The following is a 13690-nucleotide window of genomic DNA, read 5'->3' on the forward strand; positions in this document are numbered from 1 at the left end:
GCCCACGGTAAGATAAACACACACACACACACACACACAAAAGGCACAAAACAGGTTTGAATAGCTTTGGCCATAGAAATACTCTAGACATTTTAAAGGGTTCTATACTTTTTTGTTTTGTTTTGCTTTGCCTTTTACTGTACTTTATACAGAAATTGCGCTTTTCAGGTCAGATAGTTATATGAATTGTAAAGCCAGAGAGAGTAGCAGCCGGCTCAAATGAAATCTCTCTTGTACATGTTGTGGCCCTCTGTACACTTTCCATCCACGTACCTAAACTGCTGATATTATAGACTTTATCTATCAATTTAAATAATATCTGTTGTAAATAAATGTATTTTAGTATTGAATGCATCCATGTTTTTCATTTTGTGTGAAAGGCCTAATTTCATCATCAAGAGTGTCTGGTGTGCATTTCCTATCACGCACAGGACACATCATTGCTTTCCTCTTTTGTGCACACTGTGTACTGTAGAATTACTATGTTGCAACTGATTCATTCATATTAAGTAACGTCTCGGTGCAAAATGTATAATTGTACAATTTTTTTGCAGTAATCAGACTGCGTGATCACAGCATTACAATATAAAAAATGTGATTGCATTGACGCTTGCCAATAGGATCCCCTGCAATCCTTTATGCATTAGTAGTTTTTTGCATTAGTAGTATCTCTGTATTCAGTTCTACGCAGTGGACCCAGAAGTCTTTCATCTGCAGTGTTTCTGTCTGTTGTGATCCTGATTTGTTCTGGTCTCTGTCTTGAACTGGATCTCCTTTGAAGCTGGTCGTAGAATCGCCTTGATATTCTTTTCTAAAGATCTGCATCCACAGGAAGTGACTGAGTTTAAAGCATGTATTTGGACAAGTAGGCAGAAGTACATCACAGCTACATCCCTGCCAGCATTCACTGTTTTGGCTTGAGGGAAGGGAGAACTCTCACCCTGCTGTCGGGCTGCTCAGTGGAGATAAAAGATTCAGAGTGTTTTTACCTGCGTTTGTCTCTGCCGCTCTGTATCTTGGAATTACACCAGGGAGCTGGTCGATAACGCCACTACAATCAGGCTCGCCACAGTGAGTAGCATGTTCTCCTTTCAGGGCTGTCACACAGGAAAGACAATGCAGCACACCTGTAGGCTCCACCGAGAGCTTCCTCTGTTTTATTGTCAGTTCAGTGCACTGGGACCGAGGTGTGAGCTGCTGCTCACCCCTCTGGATACTCTCTTACATCACACAGAAAAGACTATAGACTATAGTCTCTCTGGAAGATATGTGCTGTATGCTTTCTTATGTGTTTGATGCAGTCATTCAAAATGAAGGTTCTACTGCTGTAGTGAAGGAATGTATAATAATAACAATAACAACAACAATAATAATATTAAGAAGAGCTGTAGCTTTCAACTACGTCCTGTGGTCTTCCTCTACTGATGGAAATAGTTTAGTTGCCAAGCAGACAGCTCATTTTTCAGCACTGCATATGCCACTTTGTTCCTGTGACAGCAAGTTGATACTGCTGAGGAAGACTATAAGACACATTTAAAAGGACGAGAAAAAAATATTTGTACCTAATTTTTTACACTAAAATACTACTCTTTCCAAATCTGCTGAACATTCTGTGTATTCTGTTTGATAGAGGTGTGCATTTAGTTGTGTGCTCATTTTTCAGAATGTAGTTTGTGGTGTTGTTTGACTAAACTGCACTGATGGTTCCTCCCTGGATATATCTATATATACTATATATTTCAATAACAGATATACTATATATTTATTAAGGATATTAAAAAATGTTGACATTTCTTGGCATTGTTTTGGGTGTTAGACAGACAGACAATAGAGAGGTGAAAGGAAACGAGAGAGATGGAGTCTTAAACCGTTAGGGCATTAAGTCAGCCTTACTAGCATTGTCAACACTTCACAATGAAATGTCTTACTGTCTTATTGTGAAACACACGCAGGAAGTGGTGAGTTAATCAACTTTATCTTTATTACAATCTTATCTTACCAGAAATAAAAGGAACAAAGCGGAAAACAAAACAAGCTTCCCGCTCAGACTGTGTCATCTGAGCGACCGAATGACTGATGGCAACTGGTGATCAATAGTGATCAATAATCCATTATTATGCACAGAGGATTGTTGTGACACTGAATGAGTGAACCGTAGAAACGCTGTCCAAATCTCCTGAAGCTGGCTAAAATGACATGAACCATAACTAGTCAACTACCACAGTGCTGTCAGTAGGGATCAAACCCATGCAGCCTAACATTAAAAAACATATGCTTCATTTGCATATGCTTCTGAGTGTTTTTATTAGTTCCATTTTGTGTCATAGACATGAACTTTATTTCTGTTTCATGGGATAATTCAGTTTAGAAAGTCTGCTGCTGACCTACAAGTTGTGCTGTCTGAAAATGAAAGGCACAGAATGCAGACATGGTGCAACCAAATATATTATTATTATCATTATTATTATTATCATTATTATTTTGGACAGTAGGCAGCGTTAGAGCAATTACTTTAATGCATCAATACCCTGACACTCCGAGTGCCAGGCGCTGATGGTAGAACACTGGGAACAGTTGCGACTTCCGTTCTTCCATTACCCCCTCTGAATGAGCTCCCAGCTGGTCAGCGGAGTTGCTCATTGGCTAAGCTGGTTAAATTTGTAAATGCATCTTTTTCCTCCCTGCTTCACCCTTCTAAAATGTTTTCTCCAACAAAATGGAGCATTGACAAGACTACCTAGAGTGTGTAATCTTCCTCACTGGTTTATAAGGAACAGATTTTATAAGCAGAAGTCCAAATATTCATATCAGGTGTTGCTTTTGTCAGCTACATTTTCGGTTTCTTTACTATGTTAGGATAATTCTGGCTATAATTTCTCTTTCCACGCACTAGGGCAGCAACTAACAATTATTTTAATTATCACATTATTTTAACTATTTGTTGATCATTGTCCTGAAATGCTTTGTTTTGTCTTTTTTTTTTCAACGATTAATCTGTTATTGAAATAGTTTGTGATTAATTGAATAGTTGACAGCTAATCAATGAACTGACTAATTGTGGCAGCTCTCTCTCACACACACACACACACACACACACACACACACACACTTAAGAGCTGATAAACGTAGACATGTTCAGGATTGCCTTCAGTGGTGCAGTCACAGTAACAAGCTGAGCAACAGCCAGTGCTTTGTGGACTTGGTGCTTTCCCCTTTGAGTTTCCCCTTTCATGCTTCAACCAGCTGACTGCTGCACACTGCTTAGGGCTAAAACAAAAATCAGCCTCTACTTACAATTAATTTTGACCATATTTCTCCTAAAAAGACAAAGTTTTATAGATGCCTTCTGTTGGCACATTAAGTCGCTTTCAGTATTTATTTATTCATTTATTATTCTCGTCTGTGGTTTCCAATGGCACAAAGGGGATTAATAAAGTTGTGTCGTGTCTCAGTGTATCATCCAAGTGAATGATGTTCCTTGATCATAAATTCAATCTTTTTGAATTTCTCCTTTTCCCTAAAGAGCTGCTGAGCCTAAAACAGACTTTATTGTCCTCCACAGACATACATGCATTGCACCTGAAAGACCAAACATGCTCATTGTCAACCAGTATGGAACATACTTCATGCTGCTGTTGCATCATTCATTAACCATCAAATTCCACATTTTTCCAGAGGTGAAACTACTGCAACTTCTGACTTTTGCCATTTAAGGCTACACACCTGCACATTGTGTATAATAACATAGCGTACCAGCCAACCAAATGAAAATTCCTTATTTCACTTTTTCGTCGCTTATAAACTGTCGGAGATTGCAAGCAAAAGATACAAGTTCTCTGCATAAATGAGTTCCCGCACATCCTGTCTGCAGATTCATTTTGTTTTCTCCTTTCCGTGCTGTTTTCAAAACCTCCCTTTATTTCGTCCTGCGCTGCACCATCTTTTTATTCAACTTTAAATGGATTTCATCTTTTCTTCACGCCACTAAAATAATCCCAAAAAAAGCTTGCAACTTGTGAACTTCAGGAACACTAAATCCCTTCCACACCTTCCTCCCTCAATACACACCCATTTGCACACGCGCACACACACACACACAAACATTGGCAGGGATCTCAGGCATTCACAGGCTGATGATTCCGATAATCTGAGTTCAAATACAATTCCTGGATCACAGGATTTAAATGACATTATATAGAAATTTGATTTCACATCTCGAGCAACTGAAGCTCCCCCGATCCCATCTCTTTCTAATTACGCGTCTTTCCCCCTGAACCTGTACCAGACTCTTTCTTGCTGCTTCCCTTTTTGTTCATTCTACTTGAATACAGGCTGGGATATTCTTTAGCAGCACAATGCATGTATTACAATACAAAGTAACCCAGGAGCTGCCATACATTCCCAATGATGGCTCCCGTGTGAATTGGCTGCGTGTTTGATTCATGGTGGACTGCAGTGTTACAGAAAGCAGGGGGTGAGCCTATCCAGCCATCTACCTGTAACTGACACAATAGAATATTGCAGCAGATGGTCAAGTTCAGCTGAATTCAGTTTTAGACATATGAGTTCAAATTTCATTTTTGTTGTAAACATTTACTCACACCCTTGCCTACATGTCTAATCAAATTCCTCACTACCCCATGGTTTACTGAATACTGCCCCGTATGCATGTATGTCTTCCTGTCAGACTGCCTGTTTGTACGCTATGTCTGCCTGTGTGAGATGAAAACACTAAAAAGTGAGATGAGACTGCTCATTTGACCGATGCATGGGGTTAATATTGAATCAGTTTCACTGTAGATATACACTAAGCTGATGATCCTTGATGCATGTTGAGTCTGTGACCCAAAAGAGGGAACTGTTTTATGTGTTTTACAGTTCTTGAGATTTGAACCTGTAATGGCTATCAACCTGAATCTGTAAGTTATGCTCCCAGTATGGTTTGGTACATTTTGTAGACATTATTTCTGCCTTGTTTATGTTTGGTGATGTTGTTTAAAGTCAAGTTGTGATGTCCTTATACAAAGCGTAGAACTATGATTGTAGATTTTGATTACATCTTAGTGGAATCAGCACAGAGATTCATTTTCCCAAATGTTAATCAAGTGCAGTGATGCCTAAACATACATGTGAAAAGGTTTAGATTTCCTTCAGTTGAGTAAAAATAAATAAATAAATATGTTATTGTTGAAAGTTTTAGTGATGAATTTGTTTCATTTTGTGATATAGCCATTCAGATCTCATGGGTTAGCATATAAACATAAGAATATTATGTGATTCTATTAACTGTGTCCATATTTTATGATTTTTGGATGTTCAAGACATGAAGAAGTCAAATGGCCGTCGGCGTAGTCATGTGACCGTCATTGTCTTGGTAACAAAAATAAACACATGATTAAAATGTGTGAAACAGTAGCAGTTCGATTACATTTAGGCATAAGAAAAACTTGATGCATAATCAATGTCTAGAAAAAAAATCATTCCATGTGTGGACTTGCTCACTCTTTATGCCACATCACCTGACATACTACTGTCTGTATATGCATACCTACAAGTGCACACCCTACAACGTTTACCTGGCAGTGTGACAAACAGCCTTCCAATATTTACTTTACCATTTTTTCTACCGGTGCATAATCAAAGTGGGTCGATAATGCATCTCATTCACTGGCTATCATCCCTGAGTTTGGCGGTTGGTGTGGGCATCCTATAACCTATGCACTGCCCCAGATCCCCCCCCCCCCAGCCCAATTTAACCCCAGTGCACACATATCTTTCTCTCTGTCAGTTCAGGCAGTCAGTTTAATTTGTTTAAAGGTCAGCATCATTCAATTAGATTCCCTCCAAAATAGAGACCCCTGCTCACCAAAGCTGGATGGTTCAACCTGTTTTGACCCAGCCAGGTTGAAGAGCAGGTCAGCTGATGGTAATACAGGTAATAAATATAGCCAGAATCCTAATTTGTGAAGCAAATGAAGAGGAAAGGTTATCTGTGGCTTTCATCTCCAAACACACTGGTTCCTACCATTCACATATGTTAAAATGGACATCTCGAGATCTCCCCATAAGTGAAGCCAAATCATCTGGATTCCCTCTACTGGCAGGCTGCAGTATAAATCATAAACCAGGTGGGATAATGTTAGCAGCTAGGACAAGGACATCACCTGTTATTCTAGGTACTTCTTATCACACTGATGTAGGTTCAAGTGTGCAGAGTTCTGGCTCCAAATGATGTCACCAGAGCAAGAGGGTAGCATGTACCAGGCAGTTTTCACTTGTATTATACCTATTCTGTCCTTAACAATCTCAATAAGATATTGTAACTTGTTACTTTTCTCCGGTTCAGAGTAACTTAATGCTTGGCACTAACATTAACTAGAATCTTAAAAATCTTGGCAAATGAAATTTTCTTGCTCTAGTTTTTGAAAGTTGGCTTTTTGCAGTGTTGGTATACATTTAAGTATTGGGCTTGGAACCCCACCCCAGGCCCAACATACCATGGTTCCTACCCATCAGTGGCTCTCAACCATTTCAGTGTTTGTCACAAGACGAGCATAAGACTGTCTACAGTGTGTGACCAGGCAGAGATGGGCCCAGATAAAAGGATTCTGCCTGTCCTGATTAGGTCTGCTCTCATGTTTGTCTTCCAGTGTCAGGGATTACATGATTTATCAGAGTGTGTTGCAGCTGTGAGTTGCAGGGTGCTAACTCTCACACCTACACCCCATAAGGAGGTGCATTCCAGCAAACTCCATGCAAATAAAGGGACCATTGTTTTCCTGGTGTTCCCCTGCAGCTTGTTTAACCCCTCTTCTCCCCAGCTCGAGCAGCTCTGGATGACTCCAATCATTTTTCCCATTAATGGGCTCCATAGTTGCAAAACAAAGACATAGAAGATCAATGAACTGCCATGAGTGTGATTATTTTAGGCCAGTTTACTCTATATGGTACGTTTTTGTGGAAGGTTGAGAGTGCTGCATATGGAATGTCATTTAATTCAATATAAAATAAATAAATGAGGCAATAAATAGTAAATATGAATATGGAAATGATTCAGTATAAATAAATAGAATTTATTTTAAAACGGGTGTGACTTTTTATTTCAGGACACTTTTTATTTCCAAATGTCACATTTGTTTCCAAGCTCTTTTTAATTCCATCTGTAATATGCAAATACATATTGCAATGCTGGTGCTGTTACTTCTGTGAGATGGTCATGCCCCTTTATCTGACAGAAATTAGAAGAGCTGGGTAGTAAATGTGATGTGAGTAAATGGATGTCCCATTGAATATACCGGTCAAGGCAGATGGCCGCCCATCTTGAGCCGGGGTCTGCTCCGAGGTTTCTGCCTTCTAAAAGGCAGTTTTTTCTCGCCACTGTCTCCAAGTGCTTGCTCAAGGGGGAATGTTGGGCTCTCTGTATTACAGTTTAATTAAAGAGTTTGGTCTAGACCAGCTCAAATTGGAAAGTGTCATGAGATAACTTTTGTTGTGAATTGGCGCTATATAAATAAACTGAATTGAATTGAATTGAATAGATAAATGCGAAATTTGAAATAAAAATCTCCTTATTAAATGAATAAAACTTGTCATTTGAAAAATTTGTTCTTTTTGAAATAAAAACGTTTTAATTTGTTTATTTAAGTATATTGAGTTACTTTTTTAATACATTTATTAATTTGTTTGTTTGTTTGTTTATAACTGTTTATAACAGGCTCAGGTTTATAAATATATGCAGGAGTAAAAACTAGAAGCTGGTAGTGTTGATACGATCAATGAGCTGAGCAGCATTTTACATTTGTCACAGACATATTAGGATTACTATATATTGAAGCTATCAATAAGATATATAATATGCAAATAATACTAGGTCAAAAAAGAAAAAAGGGAAAAACTTAGTAATGCAAGCTTGGAGAGAAACAAGGGGACTTAGTAAATGAAGGATAAGAGTATATGAAGATACTTGGACAGGGTATTGTCTTCATAGAATTACTTGTCCCAACCTATACACTACTTCATGTTAATTACAGTTCAACATAATCAGTTTTTTGTTTGTTTGTTTGTTTGTTTAGGGGAGGGGTATTGTTTTAAATGTGCAGTATGTCTGCCACTAGGGGTCTCTCACTCAAAACAATGACAGCATTAGAAGAAGAAGAAGAAGAAGAAGAATCAGCTTTATTGACAGTATATATATTTTTATATACACACACTGAATTCGTCTTCTGCATTTGACCCATCCTTAGTTGAACACACACATGCAACAGATGTGGTTTTGGTGACTCTTAAGTAGCGTGAGCTCATTGGAGTTGTTGTCTTCATTGATAACTACTGGCAATAGAAGTCCATCTGACATGACTCAGACAGAAATGTTCATAAATGTTTTATAGTATTATTTATGTTATGTTTTAGTCACATTCACCTGCTTCCTCACTCTCTGGCTCTCTCCTGGAGGTTGTAGCAACAGGCGACCAAAAATAAGCACACCTTCAATAAAATTACAGAGTTCTCTGGGTTTGAATTTGGTGGAAGAATTCGTACGCAGCCCTCAAAATGCATAACATTTTAATGCAGAAATAAGATAAGATTAACTTTATTGATCCCGCAGTGGGGAAATTCACTTGTTGTGGCAGCTCACAAGGACAGAAGAGGAGTACAAAACGCAAAGAGTGTGTAAAAACAGTTACAAAAGAATATAGAGGTAAAATAAATTAACAACCTGTCATAAATAGCTTGTTTTGATTATTTGACAGAATTTAAGAGATGCTTTCAAAAAAGTTTGTTTATGTTATGTGTGAATATATAAAAACAAACATTGGCTGATATATTGTTGACACATACTACTATTATTGATATCAAAGACAAAATACTGAGCTTTTAATGTGCAATATGTAGGCTACTTGCTATTTTATTGTTTTCCTCCTGATGAGAGGAACTGAATTTGGCAAAGAATCAACACTTATCTGTTAATAAGTTGATACGTTTGTAGTAGTCAGTTCAGTGTCTTTTACTGCAATACTGCAAACATTGCATTTTGATTTTTTTTGTGTGTGTGGATCTTATGTGAAGTTATTATAGGCAAAGGTTATGACAAATGTCTGAGCAGCTGCAGGTGTGCTCGCCATGGTGTTGTTACAGCAGTATCATCTGTCACTCTGTGCAATAGATGTGTAATGACAATAAGGAAGGGAATGAGTCCTCGCCAACATCGAGATTTCTGTGGACAAGTCTCAAGTGACTGTGCGTGTGACCTACGTGCGACCCGAGGCCTAGTCACAAAATCGAGCCTCTGTCTTTGCTGTATGTTAATGAGTGCAACATTTACTGCAACTGTAACTTCAATGAGAAGGCAGTGAGCACAATCGGCGTCTTCATACCATACCATATAAATAAAAATGAGCCTTTGTGGTCATATCTAAGGTCCAGTAGCTTGCAGTCATCTTCCTCCTCCTCCTCCTCCTCCCTCAGGGCTCAGCTGGACGTCCTAGGCAGGGGTCAAGGTGCGTGCTGTTCTCTGAAAACACTGCTGACCATCAGTCTGCCAAGCCAGCTAATTTACAGCCCGCCCTCCTCCACCGTGTGACGTCCAAACCTCCAACAACCAACCCCCAAACCATCACCAATACTCTTCCTCTGCACACACTCTCTCTCGGCCTCTCCGGCTGGGTGTGAAGACGCCAGCAGCACGCTCCAGTGGAGACAAATCAGACCTTCCTGGCTGTGTCATCGTAAAACATCCCCCAGGAAGGTTGCGACCTCCTCAACCTTTCAACTCATCTGCAGGCATAGCAGTCAGGAGAGGAGGAGGGTTCTCCATGCGGCAGCATAACTATCCACATTATCACAAGAGAAAAATCTGGAAATCATATAAATAGGGAGAAAGTTCAGTGAGATATATCAGCGGGGATAGAAATATGACAAAACACTCTCCTATAAATGCATTGTAGAAAATGAATACTGAAATTGCCAGTTTACAAGACCAGTCACTTTGCTCCTGTGTATTGCATTTGTGCCCTTACAGTGCAGTATAGTATGGTATAAAGTATGGTATGGTGTATAGTTCTCCACATACAGAGCCCTTATAGCAGGGCTGTGATCCCACACCCCAGTCAACCTTACATTTTATTCATGTATATTTATGTATTTAATTTTATTTATGTATTTCAGGACACCCTGTCTTCTACATGCAACGAGTTAACATTAGCACATTTCATATCATTCACATTTCATATATTTTGAAGAGAAGATAATACTGCTTGGATTGCATTTTTTTTAGGAACATAATTCCAAAGCGTTCATATTGAGCGTATCTGTAGGCTGTTGGTATTAAATATGACTGTGTGTTCAGTACAGACATGGAGTCAGGAAAGCAGGAGGAAACAGCCGGACTGGCTAAAACATGCCAAGACTTCATAAAGTTCACCGCTGAAAACTTTAATCTACTGAAGACAACCTGTTTAAAGTGGCATGTGGTGTTAGAGGGGGCTACACGCAGGCCATATTTCATTTTTAAACAACAGTAGGCTGCAGTAAGTGTGTGCAACTTCTTGAGTCCTATCATAAACACGGGGTTGCCGTGATTGGTACCATCTTCACTGTACAGGAACCAGAACCAAAAGTTTTGCTCACTACTAACATATCTGGAGGCACTGCAAAATGATTCCTTCCTTTTCAGGCCTGTTAGTATAGCTTCAGTTTAGATCTGAAACTGTGTTCAAAAAGCTCATCTGGATGGAGATCAGTTCTGTTTTCAAACTCTAATAGTGAAAACGTACTGGTGTGGGTTGCACTTTGTTTTCTGACAGTCACTTTTCAAGCTCTCCTTTAACTGCTCACTTTGACACAGCATCGCTCTTGACTTCTGGAAAGATAACCCTACATCTTCTCAAACACATACATTCACACACACGTAAACACATACACTACATTCAACCTCATCCAGCATCAGGCTCCCCGTTGCTCTAACCTGATGGAGCCATCAGCCAGAAGCCAGACAGAGAGCAGTTGTCCTCATGGTCTCATCCCCACTGCAGAGCCTTGACACAGGGAGAGACAAACAATTTGGCCTCCCTCCCACAGTCTCAGCTCTGCGAGCCAGCAGGGGAGGCTCCTAGGGGTTGGTATGTGTTTGATAGAAAGAGAAAGAGAGAGAGAGAGAGAGGAAGAGAGAGGAAGAGAGAGTTCACTTGGTGTAGGTGTCTTCAAGTCAGTGCAAAAGAAAAGGAAAGTCATATTTCTGAGAGTGAGCGCGTGTGTTCCAATATGAAAAAATGTCAGATACAAGCAAAGGGGATCTATTTGCAGCCAAATAGTTTGTTTCATGAATCTTAAGAGTTTGCTTTCAACAAGTGGGATATATTTCCACAGTACTCTTTGCATATAGACAGCCTCTCTTTTGTCCTTCCTAGGAGTACACTTTGCGCACATACAGGGTGTTTGGCCAGCTTTGAATATTACCACAGGCACGATAAGACTGCAAGGCTTTTGACACAGGGGCTAGGACAAAGGAAAATGGGGTCGTGTGGTGAAATGGTTAATGTGAATCTTAATAGAGGCGGCAATGTCATTATCTCCAAATCCGCTGAGCCCTCTCGACCGGGGGTCGCGGCGTAGACGGCCACTTTACATCCCGAGCGTGTCAGGCCGAGAGACCGGGGGCATGACTGCCAATCCCATCCGGAGGATTTCTGTCCTCCTCCACCAAATTCAGTAAGCACATGCAGGCTCATAAAGGTGTTGAGAATTGAGGAATTTGTCTGGGAGACATGGCCAAAGTCAATGAGCTAGTTTTGCCTTTTAGCAGCAGGAAGAGGAAGGGTGGGGGGGGGTCAAGGCCTTGCAAGTCACCTGTATCCTCCTCCTCCTCCTCCTCCTCCTCGTCCACCGAAAGAGGCCTGAGCGAAGGGAAGCTGCCTGCCTTTAAATGAGATGAACACTGTCAGATTTACACACTGCCATGGTTTCAACCAACCCCTGATAATCCCTTCCCAGAAATAAATTGTCCCATTAAAATGAAATGTTGCCTGTATAGGTTTAATAAATTGAAAACGCTTGTTTGAATCCTCTGTAATTTGGACAGAATCCCAAGCATGTAGCAAAGGCTCCAGCAAAATAAGATTATTTGCTGTGTATTATAATGTATGCAGCAGTTTTTATACGACCAAACAGTGTCAGTGAACCCCCCGATGAAATGTGTGCTTATTTATATGCAGTTATTCAGGTATGCAGTAAATTCCAATTACTTCTTAAGATTTCTATTTAGCATGAGGGGGAAATATGACAGGGAAGCTCTGTGTTTTGAGCAGCATTGTAAATCTCGTTAACTCTTTGCGGCATATTGCGAGAAATCTGCATTCACGTCAGGGAGTGAGCAGTGCATAAGATTTTAGCAACTAGCTAATAGTTCTATGTGGGATGTCTTAGAGGGGTCTGACGTACATTCAGCTGATGTAAAGATCTTAAGGCTGATTGCAACAGATTTTTTTTTTTATATGATGCTGCTTACATTTGAAAATGCTGGTTGACATCTTTGAATTTGATGATTTGCATTAATGAATTTAATACAGAAAGCCTCTGAAGCAGCATTTAGACCACCATGACACACATGAACTCTCCACTAAGACCTTGACTATTAAATGATTGATTTGAAAAAAAAAAATAATCAAATAACTAATTTGTATGATGACATTTGTGATTTTGATTGTCACCATATTTGAATGCATGAAAATAATTTGATTTATTCAGTGATTGTAGTGACAGGTTATTGTTCTGTACTTTTGTTTATTGTAAAATGCATCTTTAAACTGTTCCTGGATTTAATTTTCTTTTTTTGATTTGTATGATTTTGCGGGGGAAGGGTTGTTCAATGTTTCATTTGCCAGTTTTCTTGTGTTATCGTTCAGAACATCCCATTCCTTACCCCGCCATGTGACACAGAATAACATAAAGACAGTCTGGGTCCTTCTCAGGTCTCTTCTGAGGGCCCGATCTAGACTTGTAGTAGATGTGGAGATTTATCAAAAGGCTAGTTTTTTTCTCTTTCAGCACATCACATTCCTAATCCCACTAATTTTACCTTGCAGTCATTGTGTAATCAACTAAAAGTGCTTTGAGACAAGCTGACTGTGTGATTTGGGGGGTTTGGGCTTTTCTTTGACTGTGCTTATGTGTGCAACTGTGTTATGAGCTACAGTATGAGTGGAGACCGGTGTTCAGTCCCCCGTGTTGGGGCCCCAGGGGCCCTAAATCCCCGCTGCTCTTCCTGGCAGCCCCTATCTGACGTGCAGCATGTCGAGGCGAGCAGCGCTTTGCTTATGCATTAGCCATCCATTTCCCCCGGCTGACACCTCTCCAACATAAAACCGTAAGGCAGAGGTAAAATATCTCTCTCCTGGCGAAAATAAAGCTTTGTCTGCCTGCTGATCTATTGGGTATAAAAATAAAGCCGCGGCTTTGATGCAGGCTTTACCTTATGCGCGCCTTTGCTTTTTGCGCACACAAAAGCTCCAATGAAGATAGATAGGGCTGGATTGGCCGCGGTGCGTCCAGCACAGCAGCATCACTCACTCCATTTCATCCTCCTCCCCCCCTTCCCCCCTCTCACACCCATTTTTTTTTTTTTTTACTCAAACGTTGTGGAGGACCGCGCTGTTTGTTATAAATCAGTACATGTCAATAATTACGGGCGGATTCG

This window comes from Scatophagus argus, chromosome 5 (genome assembly GCF_020382885.2).
Source record: "Scatophagus argus isolate fScaArg1 chromosome 5, fScaArg1.pri, whole genome shotgun sequence".
Lineage (NCBI taxonomy): Eukaryota > Metazoa > Chordata > Actinopteri > Scatophagidae > Scatophagus > Scatophagus argus.